The sequence below is a fragment of the Theropithecus gelada genome, chromosome 1 (genome assembly GCF_003255815.1).
Source record: "Theropithecus gelada isolate Dixy chromosome 1, Tgel_1.0, whole genome shotgun sequence".
In the NCBI taxonomy this organism is placed as follows: domain Eukaryota; kingdom Metazoa; phylum Chordata; class Mammalia; order Primates; family Cercopithecidae; genus Theropithecus; species Theropithecus gelada.
The window spans coordinates 7,841,658-7,853,797 of NC_037668.1; the positions used below are offsets into that span (position 1 = coordinate 7,841,658).

A 12,140-nucleotide genomic window follows, 5' to 3' on the forward strand; every position below is an offset into this window, starting at 1 on the left:
CTTTCACCATGTTGGCTGAGTTGGTCTCAAATTCCTGACCTTGTGATCTGCCCACCTCAGCCTCCCAAAGTGCTGGGATTACAGGTGTGAACCACCATGACTGGCCTTCCCTCTGTGTTTCATTTTGGATACTTTCTATTGCTATGTCCTCAAGTTTATTAATTTTTTTCTGCAATGTCTTACCTTTTGTTAACCTACCCAGTGTAATTTTTATTTCAGAAATTATAACTTTCACCTCTAGAAGCTCAACTTGAATGTTTTTGCTTGTTTGACAATGGGCAACCCCCTTCAGTACTCACAGTCCATGGGAAGGTGGGTGGGCAATCGTTCAAGGCTGAAGTTTACACTGGCTTGGGTACGCTATAAAGCCCACAGAGAAGGGCCCCCAATGAACCCATTACCATGCTCTTGGGTTCATTTTACGTCTTTCATTTCTCTACTTAACATGTTTAATCTTTCACCTATATTTCTGAACATATGAGATACAATTTAAGATGACCATTTTGATGCTGTTTTTCTACTTCCATCATCTATGTCAGTTCTGTGAGTTTCAATTGATATATCATCCTCCCTGTTATGGCTCACTTTCTCCTATATACTTCTTTATAGGTTGGTAATTTTTATAGGATCTCAGTCATTGTACATTTGCTTTATTGGGTGATAGATATTTGTGAATTTCATAAATATTCTTGAACTTTGTTCTGTAATACAGAGTTATTAGAAGAGTTTGACACTTTCAGGTCTTGCTTCTAAGCTTTCTTTGGCACAACCTGAGCAATGTTTCAACTAGGGGGCTTTTTGTCCCACTACTGAGGCAATACTTTTCTGATTACACTAGCCAGTGCTCCATAAACTGAGGTTTTCCAGCCTGGCTGGTCATAACAGGCACTATTTACATTCCTGTATGAGTTCCAGGTACTGTTCTCTCTTATCCGTTCAGAGGATTTTCTCCTCACACACCTGCACTCAACAGGACTCGGTTGAATGCTTGAGGGGATTTGCTGTGGATTTCTAGGGTTTTCTTTCTCTGCAGCCCTCTCATCTCCGTTACTCTGTCCTGCAAACTCTAGTCTCCTTGGCCTCCTTGAAATCCAAGGCCTCCCTCTTCAAGACAAGGAAATCAATAGTCTCTGCCTGGGTTTCCTTTCCCTGTACAACCTAAAAAATCCCTCTAGACAGCAAGCTGTGACAACTGTAGGAAAAACCTAATTTGTTTCCCGTCTCTCAAGAATCATGGTCTTTTGTTACCTGATGTCCAATTTCTTGAATCCTGTTGTTTCCTATGTTTTGTCCTAATTCATAGTTATTTCAGGTGGGAGAATAAATCTGGCCCTGTTAGTCTATCATGGCCCTCATGTTTTTTAAAAAAACATTTAAAACAAAGTACATGTTTGAAGACTGTATTGTTAAACTCAAAAACATAAAAATATTAAGATCCAAACTTAAAGTCATTGTAATCAAAATGAAAAAAATTTGTTATAGTCTGTAATTTGTAATTTATTTGTATTTCATATTTTCACCTGGGAGGGGAAGAAACCAACAAATAATGCTGCAGAGGAATTTTTTTTTTTTTTTTTAAGAAAGGGATAGGTAGAAAAGTGGTGGTGAGGATTGGACAGTGATCATTAATCAGCGAAAGAAAAGGGAATAAAAAAACAACAAAAAGAAATCTGCTGGGCATGGTGGCTCATGCTTGTAATCCCAGCACTTTGGGAGGCCAAGGAGAGTGGATCACCCGAAGTCAGGAGTTTGAGACCAGCCTGGCCCACACAGTAAAACCCCATCTCTATTAAAAATACAAAAAATGAACTGAGTGTGTTGGCAGGCACCTGCAATCCCAGCTACTTGGGAGGCTGAGGCAGGAGAATCACTTGAACCTGGGATACGGAGGTTGTAGTCAGTCAAGATCATGCCACTGCACTCCAGCCTCGGCAACAAGAGCAAAACTCCACTTCAAAAAAAAAAAGAAAGAAAAGAGAAAAGAAATCTGATGGGCATGGTGGCACACACCTGTAGTCATAGCTACTTGAGAGGCTGATGGGGAGAAGTTTGAACCAACCTGGGCAACATAGCAAGACTCCATCTCTTTCAAAAAAAACACAAAAGAAAGAAAGAAAGAGAGAGAGAGAAAGAAAAAGAAAGAGAGAGAAAGAAAGAAAGAAAGGAGGGAGGGAAGAGTAGGGAAGGGAAGGGAAGGGAGGGGAATGGAGGGGAAGGGAAGGGGTGGGAGGGGAAGGGAAGGGAAGGGAGGGAGGGAGGGAGGGAGGGGAGGAGGGAGGGGAGGGGAGGGGAGGAGAGGGGAGGGGAAGGAAGGGAAGGGAAGGGAGAAGAAAAGAGATTTGTCTTAGTTATCTACAAACAGTGTGGTAGGAAATTCCTGAGCTGAGAACCAGAAGACCTGAGTTTAGCCTGTCTTGCGACATCGGTAAAGTTATTTAACCTACTTGATTTTGGAAATTACTATTAAATAAGTAATAGATAAAAAATGACTATTACAATGCCTGACACGTTGTAAAAACACAATAAATATTAATTGCTTCTGTCTGTTCATTTATATAGTTCACATATCAGGAAAGATTGAATACAAACCCTTTTTTAAAATGTAGGTTTTATGGGGCCAGGCACAGTGGCTCATGCCTGCAATCCCAACACTTAGGGAGGCCAAGGCAGGCAGATCACCTGAGGTCAAGAGTTCGAAACCAGCCTGGCCAACTTGGTGAAACCCGTGTCTATTAAAAATACAAAAATTAGCTGGGTGTGGTGGCACATCCCTGTAATCCCAGCTACTTGAGAGGCTAAGGGCAGAAGAACTGCTTGAACCTGAGAGGCAGAGGTTGCAGTAAGCTGAGATCACGCCACTGTACTCCAGCCTGGGCAACAGAGTGAGACTCGTCTTAAAAAAAAAAAAAAGAAAGTAGGTTTTATTATACTGGGGTATGGTGAGGTCAACAGATCAGGAGACAATTGCCATTGAAAAGACAGTTGGTTCCTCATAGTTCCTAAGGGGAGAACGCATGCCATGCTGTGCAAGGCCACACAGGGACGCACCACAGTTGGCCGGGAGGCAGACAGAGCAGGCAGGAAACTGAACAAGAGCTTTTATTGTGGTTGCTATGGGAAGAAACAGGCCAAGCAGGGTAAATAGGTGTAGGATTGGCTAGTTTAAATAACGTCAGCAGGCTCTGGGGTATAAGGACAGTCTCTATTCGTCTGGTACCTGACCCTGGAATGATTTGGGCAGGGGGATAATGGCCCAGTATCTGACCCCTGCAAGAGCTCAATAAAAGAGCTGGTTGGGGTACAGGGTCTGGATTGATTCCTTTGCGCACAACAAGGATGCTTATGGGTGAGCCTTTACTATCACTAGGAACTAACTAGCCCTGGGAAGCAGGACTCCAGATGTCAAAGCATCAGAAATCCAGAAAATAAATACGCATGATTAATACAAAGCCTGACTGCTAAGGTGGGTTAACTGTGTTGTCCTCCTATGCCCAGACCTAGCCCTCCCCTCTGTAGCTCCCATGGAGACCACTTGTAACTCAGAAGGGGGAGTGGACTGCTTGCAGACCAGGAGCCAAGGCCTTCCTTGCATGCCTGCATTTCCTCCACAGCCAGAAGGAGTCTGAGCTTGGGGCAGAAGCTCTGGAGGCTGGTTCGCCCTGGGGAAATAATGCCACCTGGTGTCAGTCCAAATAATTAGTTCAACACTGTATGTGGTGTGTTATTCAAGTGTTTCTCATAAATAGTTAATGAATTACTGACGATGATGCCACGGATGAAATAAACATTAGAGAAGAAACTTCCGGGTCTCTAGAAGGTGGTATTAGCGTGGAGCAGCTCTGCCCATGACTGGCCCTGAGTGTGATCCTTTGCACTGCTCCGGCAAGTGGAATCATCTGGGGAGCACCCAGTAGCCCTGAGGCCACATGCACTGACTGGTGTTTCTTTATCAGACTCTCTTTCTCTCCGCTTGACTTGTATCCTTTTCAATGATAACAAGGCTGCCAAAGTGAGGGGTTGGCTATAGTCTTGGCAAGATCCCACTTTTGCAACCTGAGATCTCTATCTCACATTGGGTCCCTCCCAACCCCCAAGGTAACACTAGCCACTGGGCCTGGGAGTGGGCCTGCCTGCCAGGGCCTGCAGAGAAGCCTGGAGGGACACCAGTGGCCAGTGTTCCTGGGAGTTACTGCACTTGGTCCGCAGACCATGACTGCTTGCTTAGGCTCCCGTGGGCCAGTGGCTTTGCACAGAACAAGCTTGTTTCCTGTTTATATACTATACTTTCAAACCCAGGCAAGGCTATTTAGTAGAAAATCCCACCATTCAACTGCTTTTTCAAGTTTGCTCTTGGACATCACACCCTCACCTCAAACTCAGCCCATTAAAGATAAAAATTCTTGGACACAGAAGAGCCGTTAGAGACTGCTATGTCTAGGGCCACTGCAAGGAACCAATTTGGTCCCTTGGCAATTTTCTCAATTTGAAGGGCCAATTCATTCAAATTGTTTGCAAAAATTGGGGGGATGTGCAGTTTTTCAGTGGTTTCCATCCCATTGGCAATCAAATTCTCAAAGGGCCCTGAGAAGCCATCAGATACATGTCTTCTCCCAGCTGGCTCTATTTCCTGGCTGACTGTATCTCCTGGCCTTCCTGATTCTGGCAGAGCTTTTTGCCTCCTACCTCATGGCAAATACTAAGACACTTTGACCTCCTGCGCTCACCAGCGGTCTCACATCTGTACAAGGCTAGTCTTTCCACCTGTGCTCTCCATCACACATCTTCTTTGTCCCACAAGTTACCCCTTCTTAAATTTTGAACCCATCTGGTTGCTTCTCCCTGGTCTATACAAAGGTTTCAGGGTTGCTCATATCAAAACAAAACAACAGCTCCTGCCACACTCCCTGTCTTATCTCTGCTTCACATGGTCTGTATTCCTCTACCCACTTCTTATTCTTTTCTCTACTGCATTGCCAGCTATATGGAATCTCTGAAACCTATAGTCACTATCACTAGCCTATCTTCTCCTGAGTTCTAAATCTATACTGTTAGAAAGCAGTATAGTTTATGGATCAAAAATGAGGAATCTATGGTCAGCCAGTCTGGGTTCAAAGCCTGGCCCCACCAGTTAACAGCTGTTGATCTCAAGCAAGTTAAGCTTTCTGTGCTTGAGTTTTTCTCTTTGTAAAATCCGCCGACATCATCAGTTGTAGTGAGGAATAAAGAAGACATGAAATGCTCAGCACAGTGCCTGACACATAATGAACGATCAGTAATGTGAACTATTATTCTTTGCACCCGCACATCCTACAGGTCCCTTACACTCAACATGCCTAGAATTAAACTAACCTTTTCTCCTTGAGCTTCTTCCTCTGCCTGGTTCCCCATTTGTGATTGAGCTTTGCCTGTGAAGGCTGCATTAACTAAGGCCTACTGGCCTCTTTGGGCTTCCTATGGTCTCACCAGCCTCCCATGTGGTCTCCCTGCCTTTACTTTTCCCTCCCACCAAGCCACTCTCCACACTGCAGTCCAGATCGGCTCATCTTATCCCTCTCTATAAAAACCCAATGGCTCCCCATTGTCCACCAGATAAAATCTGAACTTTTTTTGTTTGTTTTTGGAAACAGTGTTTTACTCTGTTGCCCAGGCTGGAGTGCAGTGGTACAATCATATAGCTCATTCTCACTGTAACCCCAAACTCTTGGGCTCAAGCAATCCTGCCACCTCAGCCTCCCTTGTAGCTGGGACTACAGGCATGAGCCACTATACCCAACTAATTTTTTTTTTTTTTTTTTTAATTTCTGTAGAAACAGAGCCTCACTATGTTGCTCAGACTGGTCTCAAACTCCTGGGTTCAAGTGATCCTCCTGCCTTAGCCTCCCAAAGTGCTGGGATTATCAATGTGAGCCATTGCGACTGGCCAAAATCTAAACTTCTAAGCCTGCCATGCAGGGCCCTCTGAGCTTTGGCGCTGCTCCTGTTCCAGGACCATCCCCACCCTCTCCCCCGTATCCCAGCCTGATCCTCCCTTATGCTCCCATGATGCCAAACTGCCAACAGGCACCCCACAGAGCCTGCTTCAACACTCTGTACCTGCCTCTCCTTCCCCCAAAACACCCCCACATTCAGCACCTTATTTCTTCAGGCCTGTGAAGTCCATTAGCACGGAAGCCACAAATGTGCTTTCCTGGACTTTTCTGTCACACTTCTGTGCCTTGGCCCAGAATGCTCCCTCCCCCTTGATCTGCCAAATACACCCTTTTCCTTCTGGTTCCAGAGTCACAACTAGGTGAAGCCATGCCACTTCTGCAGACTGAGCTAGGCCTTCTCTCTGTGCTCCCACAGTGCTCCCATCCTGCCTCTGGTCTCTGTCATAGCACTGGCACTATCAGCACTACGGTATTTGATAGCAAGACTTTATTTATGTAGCAGTCTCGCCCTGGAGTGTCTGAGCTCCTCCAGGAGAGTGCCGTATGCACCCTCACCCGACTTCTCCATGTTCTTTCCTGCTTTATTTTTCTCCTTAGCACTCGTTACCATTGGACATACTACACATGATGCTCATTTGTCCATCTCTCTCCACTAAAATATGAACTCTCTGAATACAGAAGCTTTAGTTTGTTTTAATATATCCCCAGAGCCTAGAATAGTAACTGGTACACAGTGAGTGCTCAATACACGTTTGTTGAATTAATTGTTGAATCACTGGTCAATGTTACATTACCTAGTTGTGTATCTCTAGTAGCTAACATATTGCCTAGCACATAGTAGATACCAGAAGTAGATATCACAGAAGTCAGGTACTGCAGCGTGCACCTATAGTCCCAGAGGCTGAGGTGGGAAGATTGCTTGAGATCAGGAGTTTGAGTCCAGCCTGGGCAATACAGTGAGACTGTTTCTAAAAAATAAACTTAAATAAAAATGAAATTTTAAAACACTAGGAAAGAACATTTCAGGTTTATCTGTGGTGCCTGAGCACGTACTCTTAAGGAAAACAAACAAACAAACAAAATCCAAACATTAGTGTTGGATTCCAGGTTCTCTACCTTCTAATCCTAGCCACTCAAATTTGAATCCTCTTTGTCTTAGCATAAGCCTTTATCTTGACCCTGACTGCCCTGCTCCCTGCCCTTGAGTAAATACCAGGCATTGCTTTTCCTCTCTCTGGTCCATACTCCAAACAGAAACATTGTCGAACCATTCTTCAACATGTACAGACTGAGCACCTGGGATCCAGCCACTGTCCTCCATCTATGCCTGTTCCATTTCTCTTTCCTCAAGGTGAGGACAAATTGACCCTCCCTTGGGAAGCTTTCCCTGACCATCCAGGCCTGTGTGACTCTCTCACTGGGCACTAATGACCCATACTGTAGCACCTCATCACTGGCATTATTAACCAGCAGACATAAAATAAACATGTAGATTTTACAGAAAATGACCCTTTAAAGAATTGGCACTTTTTAACATTTCAAACATTTTGGATGGAAATTTTTCTGATATTTATTTTACATCTTCTCTGTCTTCTGAAATACAGTACTGTATACAGAAGGGCCATCTCGCCTTTTACAACGAAGGCACTGTGCGTCCCTAGCCATTATTCTGTGATGTGTAGTGTGCCAGGAGCGAAAGAGAAGGGCATGAGCTCTGGAATTAAACAATCCTCATAGTGATCCTCTTTGCAGTCCCTGGGGTCTTCCTGAGGTCATTGCCTGACTCTCTTTTTGATGTGTTGCTAATCTATAGTGAATCAGATAGTAAAGTTTATTAGAATTGTTAGTAAACTAAGTGTAAACAGTATCTAAGTGGGATATGAGGGATTCTCTTGTTTATCAACTCTCTCCACTTTAAGGCATAGACTTTGCAGTCTATTTTGTAGATCAGAGGCCTTTCTCACTTACCTCCTGATATTTGGGGTTTATTCATAATTCTTGAGGTTGGTTAAGTAACTTCTTTAAAAGAGTGTGCTTTTAATACATTTAGCATTTTATGTATTATCTTCTGTTAACAACCTTTATATGCATATATAAAAACTCTGTAATTAGATTGTTCTCTGGTTAAATTATTAACTTTCCAGGGGCCAAAAGTATTTTATAGTCATTTATTCATGTGTTAAGTATTTTAGAAAGTAACTACTATGTGAAAAGATCTGTGATAGAAAAAAGATAAATAAGACATGGTATTTACACATTATTGAGGAAACAAGACACAAATAACCAATACAAAGCAACAAGGTGAATGTAAAAAAATCAAGAGTGCTATGGCAATTCAGATAGAAGAAACTGTCTTCTGGTTGGGAGACCTGGGAAAGGCTTCATGAAACAGGTGGCATTTGAATTGGGTCTTGATGAACAGGAAAAATTTCAGTGGCTAGCTGAGAAGAAAAAACAAACTCAGTTTCTTCTTACTGTACTCTCACAACATGGAATGCTTCTCTGACCACATGTGTAAGGGATTTTCCCAAAGACCAAGCAAGCAAGCAATTCTGCAGGAGACACCACTCGGGTATCCTCTAATTCAAATCAATTCTGACACTATGGACTTGGAGAGTGTCAAGACCCACAGGCTGAGAGCTCAGCCTCCAAGAATGCCCTCACTTCGGCCAGTCGCAAGTCCAGGACTCTGGAACTTATGGCCAACTGGCTATAAATCAGGGTTCCCACAACACCCTCATCAGATTCAATTAATTTGTTACAGTGGATCACAGAACTCAGGGAAACATTTATGTTGTGATAAAGGATATTCGAAATAATACAAATCAACAGTCAGATGAAGAGACACACAGCAGGAGGTCTGGAAGGGTGGCACGAAGAAGTTTCCATCTTGGTGGACTTCGGCTCCACCATCCTCTAGACACATGGATATGTTCTTCTTTACTGTCCTGGAAGCTTCCATGTGTTTGCCTATCTGGTAGTTACCCAAACCCAGTCCTTTGGGGTTTTTATGGAAGCTTCATTATAGAGGCATGATTGATTAAATCACTGATCACTGTGATCAGCTTAACCTTCACCCCCCTCTCCTCTCAGCTGGTGTCTGCTGCAGAATTGATTGCTAGCTTGGTGTGTGGGGAAATACTCCTACAGTGGAATCTGAAAAGAACTCTATATTATGAGAGCACATTAGGAAGAAACTAAGTTTATTTTTTCTTCTCAGCTACCCACCAAAATTTTTCCTATCCACTGAGCCCCAGTTGAAAAGCCATCAGTTGCACGAAGCCTTCCGCAGGTCTCCCAAACAGAAAACAGTTTCTCCTGCTTGAATTCCCACAGCACTCAATTTGAATGTTCACCTTGTTGCTTCCTATTGGTTATTTGCATCCTATCTCCTCAATAATGTATAAATACCACAGGCAGAACCTTTCAACCCTGTGACTACAGGATTGGTTTCCCTGACAACCAGTGTCTCTCCCCCAATCCTACAAAGTGTTATCTAGGGACTTCCCAAAAATTGCCTCATTAACATAAGCTCAGGTGTGGGTGAAAAGCATTTGTTATAAATAACAAAAGACTGTCTTTCACCTTTATCACTCTAAAACTGTTTCCAGAGCTGCTTCAGGAATCAAGGACAAAAAGCCAAATACTTGAACAAAAGATATCCTTACTGCCCTAGTCACTTAGGAAATAAGAATCTCACAGGAGATGTGAGCCAGGAACCACCGTGGATGAAAACCAAAACATACATATCATCATATCATGGCATCATACCAAGATTTGGGAAAGCTGTGAGAATGAGAAGGGAGAAATATTTGTATGCATTTGTGGAACACAGTCTTGAGATCATCCAGGGCATAGTACCCCACTTCGCACATTGAGTTTGCAACATATATACTAGTGAAACAAAGAAGTGGCATGTGGCACCCACAATATTACTTTTATTACTAATTAAATATAAGCTGGAGCACTCAACTTTGGGCAAAAGCCAAATGAGGTTAAACCACTTGGTGACAGTAACCTTGAGCTAGGGCAGGCCTCCATCATTCAGTTCCTGAGCTTTCCAATGCTTACCTTTTCAGCTTGAACACTTAAGATCGTTGGAGAAAAATGGACAATAAATGGCAGTTTAAAAATTATACTTCAAGTTCTGGGATGCATGTGCAGAAAGTGCAGGTTTGTTACATAGGTATACATGTGCCATGGTGGTTTGCTGCACCCATCAACCCGTCATCTACATTAGGTATTTCTCCTGATGCTATGCCACCCCTAGCCCACCAACAGGCCCTGGTTGTGATGTTCCCCTCCCTGTGTCCATGTGTTCTCACTGTTCAACTCCCACTTATGAGTGAGAACATGCAGTGTTTGGTTTTCCCTTCCTGTGTTAGTCTGCTGAGAATGATAGTTTCCAGCTTCATCCATGACCCTGCAAAGGACATAACCCTTCCTTTTTCATGGCTGCATGGTATTCCATGGTGTATATGTGCCACATTTTATTTATCCAGTCTATCATTGATGGGCATTTGGGTTGGTTCAAAGTCTTTGCTCTTGTGAACAATGCTGCAGTAAATATAAGTGTGCATGTGTCTTTATAATAGCATGATTTGTAATCCTTTGGGTATATACCTAGTAATGGGATGGCTGGGTCAAATGGTATTTCTGGTTCTAGATCCTCCAGGAATTGCCACACTGTCTTCCACAATGGTTGAACTAATTTACACTCAGACCAACAGTGTAAAAGCATTCCTATTTTTCCACATCCTCTCCAGCATCTATTGTTTCCTGACTTTTTAATGATCGCCATTCTAACTGGTGTGAGACGGTGTCTCATTGTGGTTTTGATTTGCATTTCTCTAATGACCAGCGATGATGAGCTTTTTTTAAATATGTTTGTTGGCCACATAAATGCCTTCTTTTGAGAAGTGTCTGTTCATATCCTTCGCTCACTTTTTCATGGGGTTTTTTCTTCTAAATTTGTTTAAGTTCCTTGTAGATTCTGGATATTAGCCCTTTGTCAGATGGACAGATTGCCAAAATTTTCTCCCATTCTGCAGGGTGCCTGTTCACTCTAATGATAGTTTCTTTTGCTGTGCAGAAGTTTTTTAGTTTAATTAGATCCCATTTGTGAATTTTGGCTTTTGTTGCCATTGCTTTTGGTATTTTAGTCTTGAAGTCTTTGCCCATGCCTATGTTCTGAATGGTATTGCCTAGGTTTTCTTCTATGATTTTTATGGTGTTAGGTCTTACATTTAAACTTTTAATCCATCTTGATTTAATTTTTGTATAAGGTGTAAGGAAGGGGTCCAGTTTCAGTTTTCTGCATACGGCTAACTAGTTTTCCCAACACCATTTATTAAATAGGGAATCCTTTCCCCATTGTTTGTTTTTGTCAGGTTTGTCAAAGATCAGAGGGTTGTACATGTTTGGCATTATTTCTGAGGCCTCTGTTCTGTTCCATTGGTCTATATATCTGGTTTGGTACCAGTACCATGCTGTTTTGGTTACTGTAGCCTTGTAGTATAGTTTGAAGTCAGGTAGTGTGATGCCTCCAGCTTTTTGCTTAGGATTGTCTTGGCTATATGGACTCCTTTTTGGTTCCATATGAAATTTAAAGTAGTTTTTTCTAATTCTGTGAAGAAAGTCAATGGTAGCTTGATGGAGATAGCATTAAATCTACAAATTACTTTGGGCAGTATGGCCATTTTCATGATATTGATTCTTCCTATCCATGAGCATGGAACGTTTTTACATTTGTTTGTGTCCTCTCTTATTTCCTTGAGCAGTGGTTTGCAGTTCTCTTTGAAAAGGTTCTTCACATCCCTTGTAGTTGTATTCCTAGGTATTTTATTCTCTTTGTAGTGAATGGGAGTTCACTCATGTTTTGGCTCTTGGTTTGTCTGTTTCTGGTGTATAGGAATGCTTGTGATTTTTGCACATTGATTTTGTATCCTGAGACTTTGCTGAAGTTGCTTATCAGCCTAAGGAGATTTTGGGCTGAGACGATGGGGTTTTCTAAATATACAATCATGTCATCTGCAAACAGAGACAATTTGACTTCCTCTCTTCCTATTTGAATACCTTTATTTCTTTCTCTTGCCTAATTGCCCTGCCCAGAACTTCCAATACTATGTTGAATAGGGGTAGTGAGAGACGGCATCCTTATCTTGTGCCAGTTTTCAAAGGGAATGCTTCCAGCTTTTGCCCATTCAGTAT

At 42.7% G+C, this 12,140-nt stretch overlaps 1 non-coding gene across 1 annotated transcript; it reads right to left on the bottom strand.

The window, feature by feature from the left end:
• Positions 1 to 272: 272 nt before the first annotated feature.
• LOC112616101 lies at positions 273 to 406 on the bottom strand. The gene has a single exon (XR_003117564.1). It is a non-coding gene; the product is annotated as a small nucleolar RNA SNORA42/SNORA80 family (small nucleolar RNA).
• Between the last annotated feature and the right edge of the window lie 11,734 nt (positions 407 to 12,140).